Consider the following 27542-nt stretch of genomic DNA (forward strand, 5'->3'; position numbering starts at 1 on the left):
GGGTTACTAATCTAACATATGGAATTCAGTGAATCTTGTGGGCTCATAGAGCAAAACAAAACAGACATCTACGTGTTCCTGAGTGTCTCAGCTTTCAATGGAGGGGTTATGTTCGTTTGTAGCCCAAATCCTTCCGTCGCTACAGACCTTCTTGTTAGAAGAGTTTGGAGATGTCTCCTGGTCAGATGCAGAAGGCCGACATCGGTGGATGCAGTGGATTGAGTCGCAACACATGTCAAATCTACTTTAGGGGTTAATGAAAGAGATTGGTCTGAACCAATCACAGTTTTTCAATTTTCTCCTAAAATTACATACCCCAATCTAACTGCCTGTAGCTCAGGACCGGAAGCAAAGGATATGCATGTTCTTGATACCATTTGAAAGGAAACACTTTGAAGTTTGTGAAAATGTCAAATTAATGTAGGAGAATATAACACATTAGATCTGGTAAAAGGTAATACAAATAAAAAAACAACCGTTTACATTTTGTTTTTTAGTACCATCACCTTTGAAATGCAAGAGAAAGGCCCAAATGCTGTAGCCCAGATGCAATTTCAATTTTGGCCAATAGATTGCAGCAGTGTATGTGCAACGTTTTATACTGATTCAATGAACCATTGCATTTCTGTTCAAAATGTTGTACTAAGACTTCCCAAATGTGCCTAATTGGTTTATTAATAACTTTTCATGTTCATAACTGTGCACTCTCCTCAAACAATAGCATGGTATTATTTCACTGTAATAGCTACTTAAATTAGACAGTGCAGCTAGATTAATAAGAATTTAAGCTTTCTACCAATATCAGATATGTTTATGTCCTGGGAAATGTTATTTTTACTTAAAACCTCATGCTAATCGCATTAGCCTACGTTAGCTCAACCTTCCCGTGGGTAGGAATCCGATCTGTAAAGATCCTTAAGAGGTTAAGGAAATACTGAGGAGGCATAGATATATAGTGCCAATAGAAAGTCTTCCTCCCCCTTGGATTTCTTTACATTTTGTTGTGTTACAAAGTCGGATGAAAATGTATTTGTCATTTTTTGTCAACAATTACACAAAATACTCTGTAATGTCAAAGCGGAATTTTTATTCTTGCCATAGATATTCAAGCAGATTTAAGTCAAAACTGTAACTTGGCCACATTCACTGCCTTGGTAAGCAACTTCCGTGTAGATTTGGCTTTGTGTTGTAGGTTATTGTCTTGCTGAAAGGTAAATTCCTCTCCCAGTGTCTGGTATAAAGCAGACTGAAGTAGGTTTTGCTCTAGGATTGCGCCTTCACGTTTTTTTTAATTGGGAAAAACTACCCAGTAGTTGCCGATGTCAAGCATACCCATACCATGATGCAGCCACCACCACAATTGAAAATAAGAAGGCAGTTACCCAGTGATGTTTTGTGTTGGATTTGCTCCAAACATAAGGCTTTGCATTTAAGCCAAAAAAGTAAATTCCTTTGCCATGTTTTTGCAATACTAATTTAGGGCCTTATGCGTGTTTTGGAATATTTATATTCTTATTTTCAGTCTGCCATTTAGGTTAATATTGTGGAGTTACTACAATGTTGTTTATCCATCCTGTTTTCTCCCATCACAGCCGGCTATGAAAAGCCAACTGACATTTACTTCTGAGGTGCTGACCTGTTGCACCCTCTACAACCATTGTGATTATTATTATTTGACCCTGCTGGTCATGTATGAAAGTTTGAACATCTTGGCCATGTAATGTTGTAATCTCCACCTGGCACGGCCAGAAGAGGACTGGCCACCCCTCAGAGCCTGGTTCCTCTCTAGGTTTCTTTCTAGGTTATTGCCTTTCTAGGGAGTTTTTCCTAGCCACCATGCTTCTACATCTGCATTGCTTGCTGTTTGTGGTTTTAGACTGGGTTTCTGCATAGCACTTTGTGACATCTGCTGATGTAAAAATGGCTTTATAAATACATTTGATCGACTGATTGATTGTACTCTGTAGCTGTTTAAAATCACCAATGCCCTCATGGTGACATCCCTAAGCAGATTCCTTTCTGTCCTGCAGCTCAGTTCAGCTCAGTTCAGCTCAGTCCTGCAGCTCTGTCCTGCAGCTCAGTTCAGCTCAGTCCTGCAGCTCTGTCCTGCAGCTCTGTCCTGCAGCTCTGTCCTGCATCTGTTATGTGTCTTGGTGGATTAATAAATTTTCCAGTGGTGTAAAAATACTTTAAAGTATTACTTAAGTAGTTTTTTATGGTAATTGTACTTTTACATTTACTTCACTATATTCCTAAAGAAAACAATTAACTTTTAACTCCTTACAATTTCCCTGACACCCAAAAGTACTCGTTACATTTCGAATGCTTAGTAGGACAGGACAATGGTCCAATTCAGCACCTATCAAGAGAACATCCCTGGTAATCTCTACTGCCTCTGATCTGGGAAATTTACTAAATACAAATGCTTCATCGGTACATTATGTCTGAGTGTTGGAGTGTGCCCCTGGCTATCAGTACAAAAAAAACAAGAACATCATGCTGTGGTGTTTGTCTAATATAAGTAATTTGAAATAATTTATAGTTTTACTTTTGATACTTAGATATATTTTTGAAATTACATTTACTTTTGATACTTAAGTATATTTAAAATCAGACTTTTACTCAAGTAGTATTTTACTGGGTGACTTTCACTTTTACTTGAGTCATTTTCTTTTAAGGTATCTTTACTTTTACTCAAATATGACAATTGGGTACTTTTTCCATCACTACAATCTTCCACAACATAATTATTAACTTGACCATGCTTAACGAAATGTTCAATGTCTTTTTTGTTATTGTTACCCATCTACCAATGACTTCCTTTCTTTATGAAGCTTTCAAAAAGCTCCCTGGTCTTTGCAGTTGAATCTGTACTTGAAATGCAATACTTGACTGTGGGACCTTTCACAGATGTTTTATGTATGTGGACAGAGGAAGGGTTAGTAATAAAAAAATAATGTTGACCACTATTATTTCACACAGAGTGAGTCCATACATCCTACTATGTGACTTGTTAAGCCAAAATGAACATCTGAGTTAATTTAAGCTTGCCTAAACAAAAGGGTGAATACTTACGCAAAAACTATATTTTAATGATTTCATCTTTATTATTTGTAAACATTTGTTACATTTTCTTTTCACTTTGATATTATGGAGTATTTTGTGTAAACCAATGACAACAAAATTACAATGAAATCTATGTTAATCCCACTTTGTAACACAATAAAATGGGGGTGTAGACTTAAAAAAAAATATATATATATATCAAAGCACATGCTAGCCATTCTCATAGCACCGTTGGCTCTGGTTTAGCTATCATATCAAGTTCAGACATGACGAATACAAATTTGAGGAATGTTGTGCATTGTCAAGCAATCCCTGCAAGTATATAAAGTGCATTGCTCAATCCAATTAAACCCATACCAATTCAGTATTAGTTCAACATTTTTACTATGGCTCTGCCGGGAATCAAACTCCCAACCTCAGGGAAAGTTGGTCTACAAAGTAGTATGGAATCGGGAGCTCTTCCTTTGTAGGTGCACAGCTTCCAAACAGTATGCACAACGTCATGTTGGCCTATCCAGCACGGTGTCAAAGTCAGCTAGCAAGACCTTACCTCCTGCAATTGGTTATCACACATTCGCGTTGCTGCTAATTTGCATAAACTGGGGACTTTTTTGAGCTCATAGTGGCCGATCGTTATGTCGCTGAATGTATTATGGCCCCCCCCATTAAAAATGTATTGTCTCCAGTAACTTGACCGCTAGAGGTAGTGTAGTGCCTGTTATAACTGGGCCGTAAGGTCTCTAACACAATACTTGGCTCAATCTTTAAGAGGAAAGATAATGCTATGGTAATCAATAAACCTGCTAACAAATTCAATTGCAATGTCCCCACAAGGAATACATTATCAGCGGCTGATGGCCCAACTCTCTAAACTGGTAAGACATTCTGCCTCAGACTCCTCTTAATCATTATCCCATATCCCTACAAACATACTACAAATCCTTCAGGCAATTTGCTCCTGATAAATTCTACGTCAAGGCTATTAGTATGATTCGCCCGTCTGATAACATCTCTATCTATTTAGCTCCATTCAGCTCGGGCACGTGTTACATTATGAAACCTCATGTTCTTCGAGTGTCTTGGGAGAAATAAAATGAGCCTGCCGCCACTCAGCACATAGTGAACAGCATGTCCCCAACTTATAGTCTGCACGGCTTAGCCAATCAGTTCCAGGAAGAGCGATAAGAGATGGGAAGTAGGTATATAGAATGAGGTAAATCCTCAAATGAATGTGGTATTCATAGTTATAAACTGGTAGTATGTAAGGGATAGTGAATGTGGTATTCATAGTTATAAACTGGTATTGTGGAAGGGATAATGAATGTGGTATTCATTATTATAAACTGGGTGATATGTAAGGGATAGTGAATGTAGTATTTATTATTATAAACTGGGTGATATGTAAGGGATAGTGAATGTAATATTTATAGTAGCCAGGCTCTTGTAGCCAGGCAGCAAGCCTCTAGTAGCCTTCCTCGATGGGGAAGATGAGGAAATCTGCTTACTAAATCTGTGTATTCGACAGTGCATTCGACAGTCTGTATATCAAAGGTCAAGTAAGGTTAGTGGAAGAAACGCTGCCGAAAACACTGTGTCGGAGTTATATTGAGCTATACATATAATATGCACAGCCACAGTTGAGCCATATAAAACACAGGGTCTAGGTTGATTAACATCGCCCGAGAGCTGCATCTTGGTTTACCTGCCATCTGCTTTCAATTAAAGATAACTTAATGGTTTGTTGTGAGTCTGCTGGTACCGTAGGGACATTGATACAGCACCCTTTTGCAATACTGTAATATACTGTATAGTCAGAGTATGTGACTACAAGTAGGTTGCCTTTCATTGGACATGTGCAGCTTCCTTAAATGTAACTTTTTCTCTATATAGTGCACCACCTTGTGAACCCTGGTCAAAAGTAGTACACTGCATAGGTTGCCATTTGGGATGAAGACCAGATCTACAGTACATGTGACTGTGACAGGTTGAAGTGGTAATCAAATGTAGATCTCCTCCGTCAGTGACAGGTATAGAGTACAGTGTTGACAAATCAAATGGCACTGAACCCTGCGTGCTTCATAAATTGCACCCTGTTGCCAACATAGTCCACTACTTTTAACCAGGGCCCATAGGGTTCTGATCAAAAGTTGTGCATTACATACGGAATAGAGTGCCATTTGGGACGCAGGCCAGGTCAAAGGAAAGGCAACCTACTTGTGGTCTTATACTCTATCTGACGATACATAATACAGAGGAGAATAGGTCCAATATTCCATTAATTGTAGATTGTGGATTTCCAGATGGAGCTTTCCATCTTTGCACAAGTGGAACATATCCTGGATGGAGTGGAGAGGAAGGCGGGACATATCCTGGATGGAGTGGAGAGGAAGGTGGAACATATCCTGGATGGAGTGGAGAGGAAGGCGGAACATATCCTGGATGGAGTGGAGAGGAAGGTGGAACATATCCTGGATGTTGTGGAGAGGAAGGTGGAACATATCCTGGATGGTGTGGAGAGGAAGGTGGAACATATCCTGGATGTTGTGGAGAGGAAGGTGGAACATATCCTGGATGGAGTGGAGAGGAAGGTGGAACATATCCTGGATGTTGTGGAGAGGAAGGTGGAACATATCCTGGATGGTGTGGAGAGGAAGGTGGAACATATCCTGGATGTTGTGGAGAGGAAGGTGGAACATATCCTGGATGGAGTGGAGAGGAAGGCGGGACATATCCTGGATGGAGTGGAGAGGAAGGTGGGACATATCCTGGATGGAGTGGAGAGGAAGGTGGGACATATCCTGGATGGAGTGGAGAGGAAGGTGGGACATATCCTGGATGGAGTGGAGAGGAAGGTGGAACATATCCTGGATGTTGTGGAGAGGAAGGTGGAACATATCCTGGATGTTGTGGAGAGGAAGGTGGAACATATCCTGGATGTTGTGGAGAGGAAGGTGGAACATATCCTGGATGTTGTGGAGAGGAAGGTGGAACATATCCTGGATGGTGTGGAGAGGAAGGTGGAACATATCCTGGATGGTGTGGAGAGGAATGTATGAAGGGAGTCTCTCTCTCTCATATATATATATATATATATATATATATATATATATATATATATATATATATATATATATATATATATATATATATATATTCTGTATTATTGACAATAATTAAGAGGGATATTGTCCATAACAACATTTCTCCATATATTTTTCTCTATTAAATAAATATCTAAATATCATACATCTTTATAAATTTGTAAAGCTTGAAAAGATGTAGACTTTATGCATTCATGTACAGTATTTATGTGTTTGTGTTTGTTTATATGTTTATATTTCTATGTTTGTAGTGGCCCAGTACGGAATCTCTAGGTTCCATTCAGCATGCAACACAGCGACTGCGAATATCTTCTAAAACGTAATCATGTTTCAGTGGTGCCAGAAATGGATGATGTCATTAGGAGAGGGAACCTCGCCATATTTTTTAACCAGTGCCAACACAGCCTCTCAGGAGCATTTCAGCAGTCCCACGATGCATTTGAGCAGTCATCTGTCAGAAGGTAATGTAAAGTCCAATATGTGCTTTCTCTCAGCAGGGGGAACCTGCTGTTGAATAATTGAGGGCACGATATAAGACCATTGGCACACATTCAATGACACTACACCAGTACACCAGTGCAGGATCCACATAGTGCTGTTGGAAATACAGTACCTTAATAAATATAGAGATTATTTTTTGTTGCCACCCTTAATGATTTTCCACACATTGCTTGGTTTGTGTGTTAGAACAGCCCTGTAGTGTAAAGATAATGTTGCTGCACATGGGAGAAAGCCCAGGATAAAGCATGTAACCTTGAGGTGAGGAACAATATGTAGTCATACCTACGTACGTGGTTTGTTGTGTTGAATGCTTTAGATATTCTGTTGCTCCTGACGTATTCAGGTCTGAGTAGCAGTAGTGTTTGTTTTCTTTTAAATACTTTGAACATTAGATTGAATCTGCCGACAGGGTTTGCAACAGGTTCCATTGAGATGCCTTGATTGGACACTGCATAGCTGAATTCATAGCATTATTTAAACTCTTAAATAAACACACAAATAGCTACACAATAATGTTAGATCTCATACAAAACATACTATTAGCTTTTAGATGTTGTGAGTCATTTGTTTGAATGAGGAAGTGTCGAGCACCCCACTCTGCTCATGAGGTGAACGTTACGCCGGATTTACGTCAAATCGTGACAACAGACTAATACTAATAATTTAGAGAGTGCCTATGACAAGTTGAATTGTAATACTGGAGCGAGGGCTCCAGATAACAACCGGCAAGAACTACACTTTGGAGAGGGGTATTGCATTAATGCCCCCTCACTGCTTCTGGGTAATGTAGTGTTACAGTATTTGTAGATGTGAATTGGCTCTAGAAGCTAAGCAGGACATGCTTGAATAGCATTCCGTTAGTGATGTTATCTAATACTGGCAAAGGAAGAACAACATGTCTATTGATCTACAGCAGTAGTACCAACTACAAAGGTAACCAGGAAGTGAATATTTCACCTGTCTTGCTAAATGTAGTTTTCTCCTTAGAAATGGACTGCAAACATACATTATCTCATCATCCAAAATTAATGAAACATCTAGAAACAAATACAGTATCTCACTTCAACAGAAATCCTGACTCTCCTAAAGTAGTGGTCTTAGTTTAAACTCTTCCCTCCTGCTAATGAGTTCAGGCCTCCCTATATGCCACCAGTCTAACAATATAACAATATATATAAACAAATAATTCAATAAATGGATTTTAAAATATGTTTATTTCCATATGTAGACACATCCTATGTGTTTGAATTAAATCAACTATACGCACTGAGCTTGTCTGATGCTTTAAGAGCTGTTTGATGAAATAATTATAACACACAAATGACTAGAGGGAGTCCGACTGCAATTGATTTGATTGTGCCGGGCCGGGCCGGGCTCAGACTTGCCGCGCTGTGTAATAAAAAATGACAGCGAGTGACTGACTGTTTGACTAGCGTCTGTTGTCTCTCTCTCATCCCTGCTGCAGCGACCACCCCAGAACACCAACAGTGTTTATCGTGCTGTCCGTGTTGCTGAAGCTGTAACATAATTACAGCCATTTCTGACTGAGAAATTTTGTTACTGAAATCTCTCATTTGTTTAGGAAAAACCTTCCCTATTGTAACGGCGTTCTTCGTTTGTAGAAAGAGAGTCGGACCGAAATGCAGCGTAGTGGTTACTCATGTCTTTAATGAAGAGATCGCGATACATGAAATAACTTATACATATACAAAAACAACAAACGGAACGTGAAACCTACTACAGCCTATCTGGTGAAAATACACAGAGACAGGAACAATCACCCACGAAATACAAAGCGAAACTCAGGCTACCTAAATACGGTTCCCAATCAGAGACAACGAGAATCACCTGACTCTGATTGAGAACCGCCTCAGGCAGCCAAGCCTATACAACACCCCTAATCAGCAGCGATCCAAAATACTACAAACCCCAATACGAAAATACAATAACATAAACCCATGTCACACCCTGGCCTAACCAAATATATAACGAAAACACAAAATACAATGACCAAGGCGTGACACCTATTCCCTCAACCCTTGCTCTCTTTATGTGACACGTATGCATTGCATAGGGCCAGACCTATAGCATATCATAATCACATCAATAAATTGGTTATAACAAACTCCAAACAGCGTAACACATGTGACAGCAAAATGTATGCAGAGGATGTGAGAAATAAACTCGAAACAGAGGAATGTCCGTTGGTTGCTCAGGACCTAAAGGCGAATTCAGATGCGTCGAATAAATTTGATTAGTTGTGGAAAATACTAGAATTCTAGAAAAGAAGGTACAGAGCAAACACTGTGTGAGTATTATGTGTGTCAAACAGATTGTCACACCCTGACCTTGGAGATCCTGTTTATGTCTCTATTTTGGGTTTGGTCAGGGTGTGAGTTGGGGTGGGTATTCTATATTCTATTATTTGTATTTCTATGTTTTGGCCAGGTAGGGTTCTCAATCAGGGACAGCTGTCTATTGTTGTCTCTGATTGAGAACCATACTTAGGCAGCCCTTTTTTCCACCTGTTTTTGTTGGTGTTTCCTCTCGCCTCACTTTTCTAAGACAATTAAGACGGGCTGTTTTCTCCTAACTCCACTGCTGCCTCCGCCACATTGTTCTCAACACAGATATGCTGGTTAACTTTGCTATTATGCACACAGCAACATGGTCTAGGAAAAAGCGCCAATTGAACAGCACAGTGATGTTTCCGAAACGCAGACATGACCACTATCAAACGCAGGAGAAAGCACAATTTGTTATGAAATAATATATATTTTTTTTAGTATTGCACCATTTTCCTTGACCATATACAATTTCAGTAGCACATACCTTAGAGAGATGGACATCCCCACGTCCTGCCCCAATGGATTAGTCCACTCAGATGGGTGGGAATCAGACAGCTGTTTTGTACACCATGGATTTCTTTATACATTTGTTGCTGCTGCTCGACTAAAGAAACAAAATAGAAAAATAGATGATTAAGTTTTGTATATGCTTACAGATCCAAACTAAAGTAAATAGTGTTTTTGTAATTTGTTTTCGGCTGTTTTTAAGGACACGTAAATGTGGCTCATGTGGACAACATCCATCATTAATTAATGGCGCTGTCTGTGCCAGGTTGGATCTGAATGAATATGGATGTGGACATTTCTCAAATGTCTAGTAAATTAAAATGTTGTCTAGCGCCAATGTTTCATTAAAGGAAACTCTGAAATGGAACATAAAAAAAAAACGATTTTAGAATATTCGCATGAAAATCTGTCGCCAATTGGATGGAAACCTATAGACCCCCTAAAGACTCTGGCAAGTGCACTAGTCCAGTGTCTCTTTGATTATCTTGCACATCATGGTTCACAAGCAGCCCCAAATATCAGCCAAATCAGCTTGTAAGAACTGTACTTAAACTCCCCCCCTCAAACTCATCTGGAGAATGTTTTCCTCTCTATCTATGTAATGTGTCTGTATCTATGTAATATGTCTGTAATGTGTCTGTATCTCTGTAATGTGTCTGTATCTCTGTAATGTGTCTGTATCTCTGTAATGTGTCTGTATCTAAATAATGTGTCTGTATCTCTGTAATGTGTATGTAATGTGTCTGTATCTATGTAATGTGTCTGTATCTATATAATGTGTCTGTATCTATGTAATGTCTCTGTATCTATGTAATGTGTCTGTATCTCTGTAATGTGTCTGTATCTATGTAATGTGTCTGTATCTCTCTAATGTGTCTGTATCTGTGTACGCTCTAACCACTAGAGTAGCCTAGCGTTGGACTAGTAACCAAAAGGTTGCGAGTTCAAATCCCCAAGCTGACAAGGTACAAATCTGTTGTTCTGCCCCTGAACAGGCAGTTAACCCACTGTTCCCAGGCCGTCATTGAAAATAATAATTTGTTCTTAACTGAATTTTCTGGTTAAATAAAGGTAATGTGTCAATTAGTATTTGGTAGCATTGCCTTTAAATTGTTTAACTTGGGTCAAATGTTTTGGGTAGCCTTCCACAAGCTTCCCACAATAATTTGGGTGAATTTTGGCCCGTTACCCCTGACAGAGCTCGTGTAATTGAGTCAGGTTTGTAGGCCTCCTTGCTCGCACACGCTTTTCCAGTTCTGCCTACACATTTTCAATGGGATTGAGATCAGGGCGTTGTGATAGAGATTCCAATACCTTGACTTTGTTGTCCTTACGCCATTTTGCCACAACTTTGGAAGTATGCTTGGGGTCATTGTCCATTTGGAAGACCCATTAGAGACAAAACTTTAACTGATGTCTTGAGATGCTGCTTCAATATATCCACATAATTGTCCTACCTCATGATGCCATTTATTTTGTGAAGTGCACCAGTCCCTCCTGCAGCAAAGCACCCCCACAACATGATGGTTGGGATGGTGTTCTTCGACTTGCAAGCCTCCCCCTTTTTCCACCAAACATTACGATGGTCATTACGATGGCCAAACAGTTATATTTTTGTTTCCTCAGACCAGAGGACATTTCTCCAAAAAGTAAGATCTTTGTCCCCATGTGCAGTTGCAAACCGTAGTGTGACTTTTTTTATGGCGGTTTTGGAGCAGTGGCTTCTTCCTTGCTGAGCGGCCTTTCAGGTTATGTCGACATAGGACTTGTTTTACTGTGGATATAGATACTTTTTTACCGGTTTCCTCCAGCATCTTCACAAGGTCCTTTGCTGTTGTTCTGGGATTGATTTTCACTTTTCGCACCAAAGTACGTTCATCTCTAGGAGACAGAACACGTCTCCTTCCTGAGAGGTATGACGGCTGCGTGGTCCCAGGGTGTTTATACTTGCGTACTATTGTTTGTACAGATGAACGTGGTACCTTCAGGTGTTTGGAAATTGCTTCCAAGGATGAACCAGACTTGTGAAGGTCTACAATTTTTTTTCTGAGATCTTGGCTGATTTGTTTTGATTTTCCCATGACGTCAAGCAAAGAGGCACTGAGTCTGAAGGTAGGCCTTGAAATACATCCACAGGTACACCTCCAATTGACTTAAATGATGTCAATTAGCCTATCAGAATCTTCTAAAGCCATGACATATTTTTCTGGAATTTTCCAAGCTGTTTAAATGCACAGTCAACTTAGTGTATGTAAACTTCTGACCCACCGGAATGGTGATACAATGAATTATAAGTGAAATAATCTGTCTGTAAACAATTGTTGGGAAAATTACTTGTGTCATGCACAAAGTAGATGTCCTAACCCACTTGCCAAAGCTATAGTTTGTTAACAAGAAATTTGTGGAGTGGTTGAAAATCAAGTTTTAATGACTCCAACCTTAGTGTATGTAAACCTCCGACTTCAAATGTATGCAATTGAATGCATATTTATGTAAAAAACTAGAGACCACAATGAAAAAAAGTCCCCGACTTTATCGTGCAATCCTAGTCACTTAAAAAAAAATCTTGCATATATATGTATTTTTTTTACAGACAAATAAAATCAATCAATCCAAACTGTGCAGCGGCTAATTGATGAATGGAAATAGACAAGCCTTCGATTGTCAAGCCTTCGATACTGGGTAAGCCTACAAGGTAGGGAGGGATGACTTTTCTGTTTGTCAAGCTTGACATAGTCTATTTATTGTGGTGTTGAAAACACAAACCATGATATTGAAGTGCCTGAAGTCGGTATGTTTTGCTAATTGGTTGTGTGGTGCATTAGCACAGAAACCTGTTGTTGGAAAATTTGTTGCATATATTTTATATAATTATAAATATGGCATTAAAATGTAGAAATGTGATTTCCAACCTAGCTCATCATTGTCTGCAGCCGGCTCATATCATAGTGTAATGAAACAGGCAGGGAGAGGGATGAAACAGGCAGGGAGAGGGATGAAACAGGTAGGGAGAGGGATTAAACAGGCAGGGAGAGGGATGAAACAGGCAGGGAGAGGGATGAAACAGGTAGGGAGAGGGATTAAACAGGCAGGGAGAGGGATGAAACAGGCAGGGAGAGGGATGAAACAGGTAGGGAGAGGGATTAAACAGGCAGGGAGAGGGATGAAAAAGGCAGGGAGAGGGATTAAACAGGCAGGGAGAGGGATGAAAAAGGCAGGGAGAGGGATTAAACAGGCAGGGAGAGTGATGAAACAGGCAGGGAGAGGGATGAAACAGGCAGGGAGAGTGATGAAACAGGTAGGGAGAGTGATGAAACAGGTAGGGAGAGGGATTAAACAGGCAGGGAGAGTGATGAAACAGGTAGGGAGAGGGATTAAACAGGCAGGGAGAGGGATGAAACAGGCAGGGAGAGGGATGAAACAGGTAGGGAGAGGGATTAAACAGGCAGGGAGAGGGATGAAACAGGCAGGGAGAGGGATGAAACAGGTAGGGAGAGGGATTAAACAGGCAGGGAGAGGGATGAAAAGGCAGGGAGAGGGATTAAACAGGCAGGGAGAGGGATGAAAAAGGCAGGGAGAGGGATTAAACAGGCAGGGAGAGTGATGAAACAGGCAGGGAGAGGGATGAAACAGGCAGGAGAGTGATGAAACAGGTAGGGAGAGTGATGAAACAGGTAGGGAGAGGGATTAAACAGGCAGGGAGAGTGATGAAACAGGTAGGGAGAGGGATGAAACAGGCAGGGAGAGTGATGAAACAGGCAGGGAGAGTGATGAAACAGGTAGGGAGAGGGATGAAACAGGAAGGGAGAGTGATGAAACAGGCAGGGAGAGTGATGAAACAGGCAGGGAGAGGGATTAAACAGGCAGGGAGAGGGATGAAAAAGACAGGGAGAGGGATTAAACAGGCAGGGAGAGTGATGAAACAGGCAGGGAGAGGGATGAAACAGGCAGGGAGAGTGATGAAACAGGCAGGGAGAGTGATGAAACAGGTAGGGAGAGGGATGAAACAGGAAGGGAGAGTGATGAAACAGGTAGGGAGAGGGATTAAACAGGCAGGGAGAGTGATGAAACAGGTAGGGAGAGGGATGAAACAGGCAGGGAGAGTGATGAAACAGGCAGGGAGAGGGATGAGACAGGCAGGGAGAGTGATGAAACAGGTAGGGAGAGGGATGAAACAGGCTGGGAGAGGGATTAAACAGGCAGGGAGAGGGATGAAAAAGGCAGGGAGAGGGATTAAACAGGCAGGGAGAGTGATGAAACAGTAAAATGAAACAGGCAGGGAGTGTGATGAAACAGGAAGGGAATGTGATGAAACAGGAAGGGAGAGTGATGAAACAGGAAGGGAATGTGATTAAACAGGCAGCGAGAGTGATGAAACAGGAAGGGAGAGTGATGAAACAGGAAGGGAATGTGATGAAACAGGCAGCGAGAGTGATGGAACAGGAATGGAGATTGGTGAAACAGGAAGGGAGAGTGATGAAACAGGCAGGGAGTGTAATGAAACAGGCAGGGAGAGTGATGAAACAGTAATGAAACAGGAAGGGAGAGTGATGAAACAGTAATGAAACAGGCAGGGAGTGTAATGAAACAGGCAGGGAGAGTGATGAAACGGGCAGGGAGTGTAATGAAACAGGCAGGGAGAATGATGAAACAGGGAGGGAGGGTGATGAAACAGTAATGAAACAGGCAGGGAGAGTGATGAAACAGGCAGGGAGTGTAATGAAACAGGCAGGGAGAGTGATGAAACAGGGAGGGAGGGTGATGAAACAGGAAGGGAGAGTGATGAAACAGGAAGGGAGAGTGATGAAACAGGCAGGGAGTGTGATGAAACAGGCAGCGAGAGTGATGAAACAGGAAGGGAGAGTGATGAAACAGGAAGGGAGAGTGATGAAACATGAAGAGAGTGTGATGAAACAGGCAGCGAGAGTGATGTAACAGGAAGGGAGAGTGATGAAACAGGAAGGGAGAGTGATGAAACAGTAATATGAAACAGGCAAGGAGTGTAATGAAACAGGAAGGGAGAGTGATGAAACAGGAAGGGAGAGTGATGAAACAGTAATGAAACAGGCAGGGAGTGTAATGAAACAGGCAGGGAGTGTAATGAAACAGGCAGGAGAGTGATGAAACAGGCAGGGAGAGTGATGAAACAGGGAGGGAGGGTGATGAAACAGTAATGAAACAGGCAGGGAGTGTGATGAAACAGGAAGGGAGAGTGATGAAACAGGAAGGGAGAGTGATGAAACAGGCAGGGAGTGTGATGAAACAGGCAGCGAGAGTGATGAAACAGGAAGGGAGAGTGATGAAACAGGAAGGGAGAGTGATGAAACAGGAAGGGAGAGTGATGAAACATGAAGGGAGTGTGATGAGACAGGCAGTGAGAGTGATGTAACAGGAAGGGAGAGTGATGAAACAGGAAGGGAGAGTGATGAAACAGTAATATGAAACAGGCAGGGAGTGTAATGAAACAGGCAGGGAGTGTAATGAAACAGGCAGGGAGAGTGATGAAACAGGGAGGGAGGGTGATGAAACAGTAATGAAACAGGCAGGGAGTGTGATGAAACAGGAAGGGAGAGTGATGAAACAGGAAGGGAGAGTGATGAAACAGGCAGGGAGTGTGATGAAACAGGCAGCGAGAGTGATGAAACAGGAAGGGAGAGTGATGAAACAGGAAGGGAGAGTGATGAAACAGGAAGGGAGAGTGATGAAACAGGCAGGGAGTGTGATGAAACAGGCAGCGAGAGTGATGAAACAGGAAGGGAGAGTGATGAAACAGGAAGGGAGAGTGATGAAACATGAAGAGAGTGTGATGAAACAGGCAGCGAGAGTGATGTAACAGGAAGGGAGAGTGATGAAACAGGAAGGGAGAGTGATGAAACAGTAATATGAAACAGGCAAGGAGTGTAATGAAACAGGAAGGGAGAGTGATGAAACAGGAAGGGAGAGTGATGAAACAGTAATGAAACAGGCAGGGAGTGTAATGAAACAGGCAGGGAGTGTAATGAAACAGGCAGGGAGAGTGATGAAACAGGCAGGGAGAGTGATGAAACAGGGAGGGAGGGTGATGAAACAGTAATGAAACAGGCAGGGAGTGTGATGAAACAGGAAGGGAGAGTGATGAAACAGGAAGGGAGAGTGATGAAACAGGCAGGGAGTGTGATGAAACAGGCAGCGAGAGTGATGAAACAGGAAGGGAGAGTGATGAAACAGGAAGGGAGAGTGATGAAACAGGAAGGGAGAGTGATGAAACATGAAGGGAGTGTGATGAGACAGGCAGTGAGAGTGATGTAACAGGAAGGGAGAGTGATGAAACAGGAAGGGAGAGTGATGAAACAGTAATATGAAACAGGCAGGGAGTGTAATGAAACAGGCAGGGAGTGTAATGAAACAGGCAGGGAGAGTGATGAAACAGGGAGGGAGGGTGATGAAACAGTAATGAAACAGGCAGGGAGTGTGATGAAACAGGAAGGGAGAGTGATGAAACAGGAAGGGAGAGTGATGAAACAGGCAGGGAGTGTGATGAAACAGGCAGCGAGAGTGATGAAACAGGGGAAGGATGAAACAGGAAGTGATGAAACAGGAAGGGAGAGAAACATGATGAAAAACAGGAAGGGATGAAACAGGAAGGGAGAGTGATGAAACATGAAGGGAGTGAGATGAAACAGGCAGCGGAGAGTGATGAGTGATGTAACAGGAAGGGAGAGTGATGAAAACAGGAAGGGAGAGTGATGAAACAGTAATGATGATGAAACAGGCAGGGAGAGTGATGAAACAGGAAGGAGAGTGATGAAACAGGAAGGGAGTGTGATGAAAGGCAGTGAGAGTGATGTAACAGGAAGGGAGAGTGATGAAACAGGAAGGGAGAGTGATGAAACAGTAATATGAAACAGGCAGGGAGTGTAATGAAACAGGCAGGGAGTGAATGAAACAGGCAGGGAAGTGAAACAGGGAGGAGGGTGATGAAACAGGAAACAGGCAGGGAGTGTGATGAAACAGGAAGGGAGAGTGATGAAACAGGAAGGGAGAGTGATGAAACAGGCAGGGACAGTGATGAAACAGGCAGGGACAGTGATGAAACAGGCAGGGACAGTGATGAAACAGGAAGGGAGAGTGATGAAACAGGAAGGGAGAGTGATGAAACAGGAAGGGAGAGTGATGAAACAGGCAGGGACAGTGATGAAACAGGCAGGGACAGTGATGAAACAGGCAGGGACAGTGATGAAACAGGCAGGGAGCGTGTTGAAACAGGCAGGGAGAGTGAGCCCCTCTGTGGTGGTCAGTGAACCCTCAACCTTTTGGCCCGTAGCCCTGTGTGGCCGTGACTGTGCCACATGAGTAATCTGAAGTAGCAAAGTCGTTTTTAAACCCAGTGTCACTTACAGTTATTGATATATTTGGTCATAAAGATTATTTTGAGTTAAATCTCTGAGGGGGGAGAGTGTGTTCAATTTATTTTACAGAAAATGTTCTTAATGTTCCGGAGGGGGGAGGGGCTAATGAAACCTTGGGTTGGACGAAGCTCCTGCCCCCCCAGTACATTTCTAGTTATTATACATATCTGGAGCCTTACTGGATGGAGACAATGGACACGTCCCAAAAGGGACCCTGCTCACTACTACTGGTGACCAAACACTATGGGTGCCAATTGGGATGCAGACAGTGTATGACAGGAAGAAGTCAGACCAAACTGCCTCTGAGAAAGAAAAGGTCAGAGGGAAGTGGGCCGCCAAGCGATGCCGAAGACCAAAGACCCCGCGCCACAGATAATTAAAGCTCTGAGCTACGGCGAGCAGCAAACGAAGCACCTTCTGCCTTTTCAAAAGGACCTGTCAGTGGGCTTCAGGGCTGCCTACTTCCCTTCAATGAGACCATTCAAGTAATTTAAAATAATTACGCAATCATTAACACGATGACTCAGTGAACGACCGCTGCCTTTTTTGAGAGGCTTTAGTTGTTCAGAAAAACAGGCCTTCTCCCAGGAGTCCGACATTTCCATGGGTGGCAATTATTGTCAGATTAGAGGGATAGAGTGTTTAGAGAGCAGTACAATGGATCACAATAACAATAATAATAATGATAATAGTATCCAGATAAATCTAGTCACCCTCTAATTTCTATTTGGATTACTGAAATACTTTATTATTTTCTGCAATGTATGTAAAATAGCTTTTTTCTCCTCTGCTTGGATATGGTTTGGTGACGACCTTGAGATATCGAGCCTGCAGGCACCTAGTTACAGCTGTATGTCTCACTGAAATTGGCAGGAAAAAGTCCACACAAAGCGATGCAATTTTTGTATCCAGGCTAAGGCTTGTCTCGAAAATATCAAAGGAAATATTTCTGTCATCCTGTAACAGGCATAAAAACAGCCGTTTTTCTTATGTCTTTCCCAAAAACGGAATATATATTCGAATGATACGAAATCGTGAAATTGCATTTGAAAGTACAGAGGTTTCACAGGTGTCTCTAGTGTTCGTAGTAATTATATATATATATATATATATATATATATATATATATATATATATATATATATATATATATATATATATATATTGACTCATATTTCCATTTATAAACATGCATTTAACTTTATTATCTCACTGAGACATGAATACATGAAAACATAAATATTTTAATAGATTCTAGCACACTGAACATTCATCACCATTGTAGGTGAGGATACAGATTCCACTGCATCCATGTGAGCGCGATTCCACATGATGTCACCTACTTGTACAGTATGTATGATACATATAGGTACAGTATATGTCATATTAGTCACATCTACACCAGTGTGCTCTATCTACAGTTCCTAATCAAAGGAAGTGATCCATAGACCTAGTCCACCAACACATAGTCCTGTGTTCTCCCGTTGACGGACTCCTGACAATACTTGCAGTTTTGTTCAGCCACTGGATCCGCAGGCAAGCTTCTGAAATTATTGACATTTCTATTCAAGTGTGGGCATGGGTATGAAATATATTTAAACACATTAATTGAGTAGCCACCTCAGAACGGATGACTGATGCGGTAGCCCGTGGCTGTCCACTGTGGCTGTGAATTATTCATCAGGAGCAGTTCATTTGTTAGGCTGTGAGAGAGAAAATACAAAAAAAAGACCAAAGAGTAAGGGAGGGAGCTGGAATTAGGGATGGAGAAAAAGGAGAGAAGGGGGGGGGGCTGGAGTTAGGGATGGAGAAAGAGGAGAGAAGGGGGAGGGAGCTGGAGTTAGGGATGGAGAAAGAGGAGAGAAAGGGGAGGGAGCTGGAGTCAGGGATGGAGAAAGAGGAGAGAAGGGGAGGGAGCTGGAGTTAGGGATGGAGAAAGAGGAGAGAAGGGGGGAGCTGGAGTTAGGGATGGAGAAAGAGGAGAGAAAGGGGAGGGAGCTGGAGTTAGGGATGGAGAAAGAGGAGAGAAGGGGGAGGGAGCTGGAGTTAGGGATGGAGAAAGAGGAGAGAAGGGGGGGGGCTGGAGTTAGGGATGGAGAAAGAGGAGAGAAAGGGGAGGGAGCTGGAGTTAGGGATGGAGAAAGAGGAGAGAAGGGGAGGGAGCTGGAATTAGGGATGGAGAAAGAGGAGAGAAGGGGAGGGAGCTGGAGTTAGGGATGGAGAAAGAGGAGAGAAGGGGGAGGGAGCTGGAATTAGGGATGGAGAAAGAGGAGAGAAGGGGGAGGGAGCTGGAGTTAGGGATGGAGAAAGAGGAGAGAAGGGGGAGGGAGCTGGAGTTAGGGATGGAGAAAGAGGAGAGAAGGGGGAGGGAGCTGGAGTTAGGGATGGAGAAAGAGGAGAGAAGGGGGAGGGAGCTGGAGTTAGGGATGGAGAAAGAGGAGAGAAGGGGAGGGAGCTGGAGTTAGGGATGGAGAAAGAGGAGAGAAGGGAGAGGGAGCTGGAATTAGGGATGGAGAAAGAGGAGAGAAGGGGAGGGAGCTGGAGTTAGGGATGGAGAAAGAGGAGAGAAGGGGGAGGGAGCTGGAATTAGGGATGGAGAAAGAGGAGAGAAGGGGGAGGGAGCTGGAGTTAGGGATGGAGAAAGAGGAGAGAAGGGGAGGGAGCTGGAGTTAGGGATGGAGAAAGAGGAGAGAAGGGGAGGGAGCTGGAGTTAGGGATGGAGAAAGAGGAGAGAAGGGGGAGGGGAGCTGGAGTTAGGGATGGAGAAAGAGGAGAGAAGGGGAGGGAGCTGGAGTTAGGGATGGAGAAAGAGGAGAGAAGGGGGAGGGAACTGGAGTTAGGGATGGAGAAAGAGGAGAGAAGGGGGGGAGCTGGAGTTAGGGATGGAGAAAGAGGAGAGAAGGGGGAGGGAGCTGGAGTTAGGGGTGGAGAAAGAGGAGAGAAGGGGGAGAGAGCTGGAGTTAGGGATGGAGAAAGAGGAGAGAAGGGGGAGGGAGCTGGAGTTAGGGATGGAGAAAGAGGAGAGAAGGGGTTAGAGGGAGCTGGAGTTAGGGATGGAGAAAGAGGAGAGAAGGGGGAGGGAGCTGGAGTTAGGGATGGAGAAAGAGGAGAGAAGGGGGAGGGAGCTGGAATTGGGGATGGAGAAAGAGGAGAGAAGGGGGAGGGAGCTGGAGTTAGGGATGGAGAAAGAGGAGAGAAGGGGGAGGGAGCTGGAGTTAGGGATGCAGAAAGAGGAGAGAAGGGGGAGGGAGCTGGAGTTAGGGATGGAGAAAGAGGAGAGAAGGGGAGGGAGCTGGAGTTAGGGATGGAGAAAGAGGAGAGAAGGGGGAGGGAGCTGGAGTTAGGGATGGAGAAAGAGGAGAGAAGGGTTAGGGAGCTGGAGTTAGGGATGGAGAAAGAGGAGAGAAGGGGAGGGAGCTGGAGTTAGGGATGGAGAAAGGAGAGAAGGGGGAGGGAGCTGGAATTAGGGATGGAGAAAGAGGAGAGAAGGGGAGGGAGCTGGAATTAGGGATGGAGAAAGAGGAGAGAAGGGGGAGGGAGCTGGAATTAGGGATGGAGAAAGAGGAGAGAAGGGGGAGGGAGCTGGAGTTAGGGATGGAGAAAGAGGAGAGAAGGGGAGGGAGCTGGAGTTAGGGATGGAGAAAGAGGAGAGAAGGGGGAGGGAGCTGGAGTTAGGGATGGAGAAAGAGGAGAGAAGGGGGAGGGAGCTGGAGTTAGGGATGGAGAAAGAGGAGAGAAGGGGGAGGGAGCTGGAGTTAGGGATGGAGAAAGAGGAGAGAAGGGGGAGGGAACTGGAGTTAGGGATGGAGAAAGAGGAGAGAAGGGGGAGGGAGCTGGAGTTAGGGATGGAGAAAGAGGAGAGAAGGGGGAGGGAGCTGGAGTTAGGGATGGAGAAAGAGGAGAGAAGGGGGAGGAGCTGGAGTTAGGGATGGAGAAAGAGGAGAGAAGGGGGAGGGAGCTGGAGTTAGGGATGGAGAAAGAGGAGAGAAGGGGAGGGAGCTGGAGTTAGGGATGGAGAAAGAGGAGAGAAGGGGGAGGGAGCTGGAGTTAGGGATGGAGAAAGAGGAGAGAAGGGGGAGGGAGCTGGAGTTAGGGATGGAGAAAGAGGAGAGAAGGGGGGAGGGAGCTGGAGCTGGAGTTAGGGATGGAGAAAGAGGAGAGAAGGGGAGGGAGCTGGAGTTAGGGATGCAGAAAGAAGGGGGGAGGGAGCTGGAGTTAGGGATGGAGAAAGAGGAGAGAAGGGGGAGGGAGCTGGAGTTAGGGATGGAGAAAGAGGAGAGAAGGGGGAGGGAGCTGGAGTTAGGGATGGAGAAAGAGGAGAGAAGGGTTAGGGGGAGCTGGAGTTAGGGATGGAGAAAGAGGAGAGAAGGGGGAGGGAGCTGGAGTTAAGGATGGAGAAAGAGGAGAGAAGGGGGAGGGAGCTGGAGTTAGGGATGGAGAAAGAGGAGAGAAGGGGGAGGGAGCTGGAGTTCGGGATGGAGAAAGAGGAGAGAAGGGGAGGGAGCTGGAGTTAGGGATGGAGAAAGAGGAGAGAAGGGGAGGGAGCTGGAGTTAGGGATGGAGAAAGAGGAGAGAAAGGGGAGGGAGCTGGAGTTAGGGATGGAGAAAGAGGAGAGAAAGGGGAGGGAGCTGGAGTTAGGGATGGAGAAAGAGGAGAGAAGGGGGAGGGAGCTGGAGTTAGGGATGGAGAAAGAGGAGAGAAGGGGAGGGAGCTGGAGTTAGGGATGGAGAAAGAGGAGAGAAGGGGAGGGAGCTGGAGTTAGGGATGGAGAAAGAGGAGAGAAAGGGAGGGAGCTGGAGTTAGGGATGGAGAAAGAGGAGAGAAGGGGAGGGAGCTGGAGTTAGGGATGGAGAAAGAGGAGAAAAGGGGGAGGGAGCTGGAGTTAGGGATGGAGAAAGAGGAGAGGAGGGGGAGGGAGCTGGAGGGGAGAAGGGGGAGGGAGCTGGTTAGGGATGGAGAAAGGGACAGGGGGGAGGGAGCTGGAGTTAGGGATGGAGAAAGAGGAGAGAAGGGGGAGGGAGCTGGAGTTAGGGATGAGAGAAAGAGGAGATGAGGGGAGGGAGCTGGAGGGAGAAGGGGGAGGGAGCTGGAGGGGAGAAGGGGAGGGAGCTGGAGGGGAGAAGGGGGAGGGAGCTGGAGGAGAGAAGGGGAGGGAGCTGGAGTTAGGAATGAGAGAGAGAGAGAAGAGACGGGGGAGGGAGCTGGAGGGGAGAAGTGGGAGGGAGCTGGAGTTAGGAATGAGAGAGAGAGAGAAGAGACGGGGGAGGGAGCTGGAGGGGAGAAGGGGGAGGGAGCTGGAGTTAGGAATGAGAGAAAGAGGAGAGAAGGGGGAGGGAACTGGGGGAGAGAAGGGGGAGGGAGCTGGAGTTAGGAATGAGAGAGAGAGAGAAGAGACGGGGAGGGAGCTGGAGTTAGGGATGAGAGGAGAGAAGAGAAGGGGGAGGGAGCTGGAGTTAGGGATGAGAGGAGAGAAGAGAAGGGGGAGGGAGCTGGAGTTAGGGATGAGAAAGAGAGAAGAGAAGGGGGAGGGAGCTGGAGTTAGGGATGAGAGGAGAGAAGAGAAGGGGGAGGGAGCTGGAGTTAGGGATGAGAGGAGAGAAGAGAAGGGGAGGGCGCTGGAGTTAGGGATGAGAGAGAGAGAGAAGAGACAGGGAGGGAGCTGGAGTTAGGGATGAGAGAGAGAGAAGAGAAGGGGGAGGGAGCTGGAGTTAGGGATGAGAGGAGAGAAGAGAAGGGGGAGGGAGCTGGAGTTAGGGATGAGAGGAGAGAAGAGAAGGGGGAGGGCGCTGGAGTTAGGGATGAGAGAGAGAGAGAAGAGACAGGGGAGGGAGCTGGAGTTAGGGATGAGAGAGAGAGAAGAGAAGGGGGAGGGAGCTGGAGTTAGGGATGAGACAGAGAGAAGAGAAGGGGGAGGGAGCTGGAGTTAGAGATGAGACAGAGAGAAGAGAAGGGGAGGGAGCTGGAGTTAGGGATGAGAGACAGAGGAGAGAAGGGGAGGGAGCTGGAGTTAGGGATGAGACAGAGAGAGGAGAGAAGGGAGGGAGCTGGAGTTAGGTATGAGAGGAGAGAAGAGAAGGGGGAGGGAGCTGGAGTTAGGGATGGAGAAAGAGGAGAGAAGGGGAGGGAGCTGGAGTTAGGGATGGAGAAAGAGGAGAGAAGGGGAGGGAGCTGGAGTTAGGGATGGAGAAAGAGGAGAGAAGGGGGAGGGAGCTGGAGTTAGGGATGGAGAAAGAGGAGAGAAAGGGGAGGGAGCTGGAGTTAGGGATGGAGAAAGAGGAGAGAAGGGGGAGGGAGCTGGAGTTAGGGATGGAGAAAGAGGAGAGAAGGGGGAGGGAGCTGGAGTTAGGGATGGAGAAAGAGGAGAGAAGGGGGAGGGAGCTGGAGGGGAGAAGGGGAGGGAGCTGGAGTTAGGGATGGAGAAAGAGGAGAGAAGGGGGAGGGAGCTGGAGTTAGGGATGGAGAAAGAGGAGAGAAGGGGGAGGGAGCTGGAGTTAGGGATGAGAGAAAGAGGAGAGGAGGGGAGGGAGCTGGAGGGGAGAAGGGGAGGGAGCTGGAGGGGAGAAGGGGAGGGAGCTGGAGGGGAGAAGGGGAGGGAGCTGGAGGAGAGAAGGGGATGGAGCTGGAGTTAGGAATGAGAGAGAGAGAGAAGAGACGGGGGAGGGAGCTGGAGGGGAGAAGGGGAGGGAGCTGGAGTTAGGAATGAGAGAGAGAGAGAAGAGACGGGGGAGGGAGCTGGCGGGGAGAAGGGGGAGGGAGCTGGAGGGAAGAAGGGGGAGGGAGCTGGAGTTAGGTATGAGAGAAAGAGGAGAGAAGGGGGAGGAAGCTGGAGGGGAGAAGGGGAGGGAGCTGGATTAAGGAATGGAGAAAGAGGAGAGAAGGGGGAGGGAGCTGGAGTTAGGGATGAGAGAAAGAGGAGAGAGAAGGGGGAGGGAGCTGGTGGAGAGAAGCGGAAGGGAGCTGGGGGAGAGAAGGGGGAGGGAGCTGGAGTTAGGGATGGAGAAAGAGGAGAGAGGGGGGAGGGAGCTGGAGTTAGGGATGGAGAAAGAGGAGAGAAGGGGGGGAGCTGGAGTTAGGGATGGAGAAAGAGGAGAGAAAGGGGAGGGAGCTGGAGTTAGGGATGGAGAAAGAGGAGAGAAGGGGGAGGGAGCTGGAGTTAGGGATGGAGAAAGAGGAGAGAAGGGGAGGGAGCTGGAGTTAGGGATGGAGAAAGAGGAGAGAAGGGGGAGGGAGCTGGAGGGGAGAAGGGGGAGGGAGCTGGAGTTAGGGATGGAGAAAGAGGAGAGAAGGGGGAGGGAGCTGGAGTTAGGGATGGAGAAAGAGGAGAGAAGGGGAGGGAGCTGGAGTTAGGGATGAGAGAAAGAGGAGAGGAGGGGAGGGAGCTGGAGGGGAGAAGGGGGAGGGAGCTGGAGGGGAGAAGGGGGAGGGAGCTGGAGGGGAGAAGGGGGAGGGAGCTGGAGGAGAGAAGGGGAGGGAGCTGGAGTTAGGGATGGAGAAAGAGGAGAGAAGGGGGAGGGAGCTGGAGTTAGGGATGGAGAAAGAGGAGAGAAGGGGGAGGGAGCTGGGGGAGAGAAGCGGAAGGGAGCTGGGGGAGAGAAGGGGAAGGGAGCTGGGGGAGAGAAGGGGAGGGAACTGGGGGAGAGAAGGGGAAGGGAGCTGGGGGAGAGAATGGGGAGGGAGCTGGAGTTAGGAATGAGAGAGAGAGAGAAGAGACGGGGGAGGGAGCTGGAGGAGAGAAGGGGAGGGAGCTGGAGTTAGGGATGAGAGGAGAGAAGAGAAGTGGGAGGGAGCTGGAGTTAGGGATGAGAGGAGAGAAGAGAAGGGGAGGGAGCTGGAGTTAGGGATGAGAGGAGAGAAGAGAAGGGGGAGGGAGCTGGAGTTAGGGATGAGAGAGAGAGAGAAGAGACAGGGGATGGAGCTGGAGTTAGGGATGAGAGAGAGAGAAGAGAAGAGAAGGGGAGGGAGCTGGAGTTAGGGATGAGACAGAGAGAAGAGAAGGGGGAGGGAGCTGGAGTTAGGGATGAGACAGAGAGAAGAGAAGGGGAGGGAGCTGGAGTTAGGGATGAGAGACAGAGGACAGAAGGGGGAGGGAGCTGGAGTTAGGGATGAGACAGAGAGAGGAGAGAAGGGGAGGGAGCTGGAGTTAGGTATGAGAGGAGAGAAGAGAAGGGGAGGGAGCTGGAGTTAGGGATGAGAGAGAGAAGAAGAGACGGGGGAGGGAGCTGGAGTTAGGGATGAGAGAGAGAGAAGAGAAGGGGGAGGGAGCTGGAGTTAGGGATGAGAGAGAGAGGAGAGAAGGGGGAGGGAGCTGGAGTTAGGGATGAGACAGAGAGGAGAGAAGGGGAGGGAGCTGGAGTTAGGTATGAGAGGAGAGAAGAGAAGGGGGAGGGAGCTGGAGTTAGGGATGAGAGAGAGAGAAGAGAAGGGGGGAGGGACCTGGAGTTAGGGATGAGAGATAGAGGAGAGAAGGGGAGGGAGCTGGAGTTAGGGATGAGACAGAGAGAGGAGAGAAGGGAGGGAGCTGGAGTTAGGTATGAGAGGAGAGAAGAGAAGGGGGAGGGAGCTGGAGTTAGGGATGAGAGAGAGAGAAGAGACAGGGGAGGGATCTGGAGTTAGGGATGAGAGGAGAGAAGAGAAGGGGGGAGGGAGCTGGAGTTAAGGATGAGAGAGAGAGGAGAGAAGGGGAGGGAGCTGGAGATAGGGATGAGAGAGAGAGAGGGAGAGAAAGAGGGAAGCAGAGAGTCGGAGAGAGACAGAGAGAAGAGAGAGGAGGAATGCCCTTTCAAACAGTCTTCATATTTTTTATTGCTGTCTGTCTTTGGCTATATCTATCTCTGGCTGTCTCTCTCTCTGGCTCTCGCTCTCTGACTGTCCCTGTCTGTCTCTCTCTAGCTGTCTCTGTCTGTCTCTCTCTCCGGCTGTCTCCCCCTCTCCGGCTCTCCCACTCTCCGGCTGTCTTCCACTCAATTCAATTCAATTCAATTCAAGGGGCTTTATTGGCATGGGAAACATGTGTTAACATTGCCAAAGCAAGTGAGGTAGATAATATACAAAAGTGAAATAAACAATAAAAATTAACAGTAAACATTACACATACAGAAGTTGCAAAACAATAAAGACATTATAAATGTCATATTATATATATACAGTGTTTTAACAATGTACAAATGGTTAAATGACACAAGATCAAATAAATAAGCATAAATATGGGTTGTATTTACAATGGTGTTTATTCTTCACTGGTTGCCCTTTTCTCATGGCAACAGGTCACAAATCCTGCTGCTGTGATGGCACACTGTGGAATTTCACCCAGTAGGAGTTTATCAAAATTGGATTTGTTTTCGAATTCTTTGTGGATCTTTGTAATTTGAGGGAAATATGTTTCTCTAATATGGTCATACATTGGGCAGGAGGTTAGTAAGTGCAGCTCAGTTTCCACCTCATTTTGTGGGTAGTGAGCACATAGCCTGTCTTCTCTTGAGAGCCATGTCTGCCTACGGCGGCCTTTCTCAATAGCAAGGCTATGCTCACTGAGTCTGTACATAGTCAAAGCTTTCCTTAAGTTTGGGTCAGTCACAGTGGTCAGGTATTCTGCCGCTGTGTAGTCTCTGTTTAGGGCCAAATAGCATTCTAGTTTGCTCCATTTTTTTGTTACTTCTTTCCAATGTGTCAATTAATTATCTTTTTGTTTTCTCATGATTTGGTTGGGTCTAATTGTGCTGCTGTCCTGGGGCTCTGTGGGGTGTGTTTGTGTTTGTGAGAGCCCCAGGACCAGCTTGCTTAGGGGACTCTTCTCCAGGTTCATCTCTCTGTAGGTGATGGCTTTGTTATGGAAGGTTTGGGAATCGCTTTCTTTTAGGTTGTTGTAGAATTTAACGTCTCTTTTCTGGATTTTGATAATTAGTGGGTATCGGCCTAATTCTGCTCTGCATGCATTATTTGGTGTTCTACGTTGTACACTGAGGATATTTTTGCAGAAGTCTGCATGCAGAGTCTCATTTTGGTGCTTGTCCCATTTTGTGAAGTCTTGGTTGGTGAGCGGACCCCAGACCTCACAGCCATAAAGGGCAATGGGCTCTATGACTGATTCAAGTATTTTTAGCCAAATCCTAATTGGTATGTTGAAATTTATGTTCCTTTTGATGGCATAGAATACCCTTCTTGCCTTGTCTCTCAGATCATTCACAGCTTTGTGGAAGTTACCTGTGGCGCTGATGTTTAGGCCAAGGTATCTATAGTTTTTTGTGTGCTCTAGGGCAACAGTGTCTAAATGGAATTTGTATTTGTGGTCCTGGTGACTGGACCTTTTTTGGAACAACATTATTTTGGTCTTACTGAGATTTACTGTCAGGGCCCAGGTCTGACAGAATATGTGCAGAAGATCTAGGTGCTGCTGTAGGCCCTCCTTGGTTGGTGACAGAAGCACCAGATCATCAACAAACAGTAAACATTTGACTTCAGATTTTAGTAGGGTGAGGCCGGGTGCTGCAGACTTTTTTAGTGCCCGCGCCAATTCGTTGATATATATGTTGAAGAGGGTGGGGCTTAAGCTGCATCCCTGTCTCACCCCACGACCCTGTGTGAAGAAATGTGTGTGTTTTTTTGCCAATTTTAACCGCACACTTGTTGTTTG

This window comes from Oncorhynchus gorbuscha, linkage group LG03 (genome assembly GCF_021184085.1).
Source record: "Oncorhynchus gorbuscha isolate QuinsamMale2020 ecotype Even-year linkage group LG03, OgorEven_v1.0, whole genome shotgun sequence".
NCBI lineage: Eukaryota > Metazoa > Chordata > Actinopteri > Salmoniformes > Salmonidae > Oncorhynchus > Oncorhynchus gorbuscha.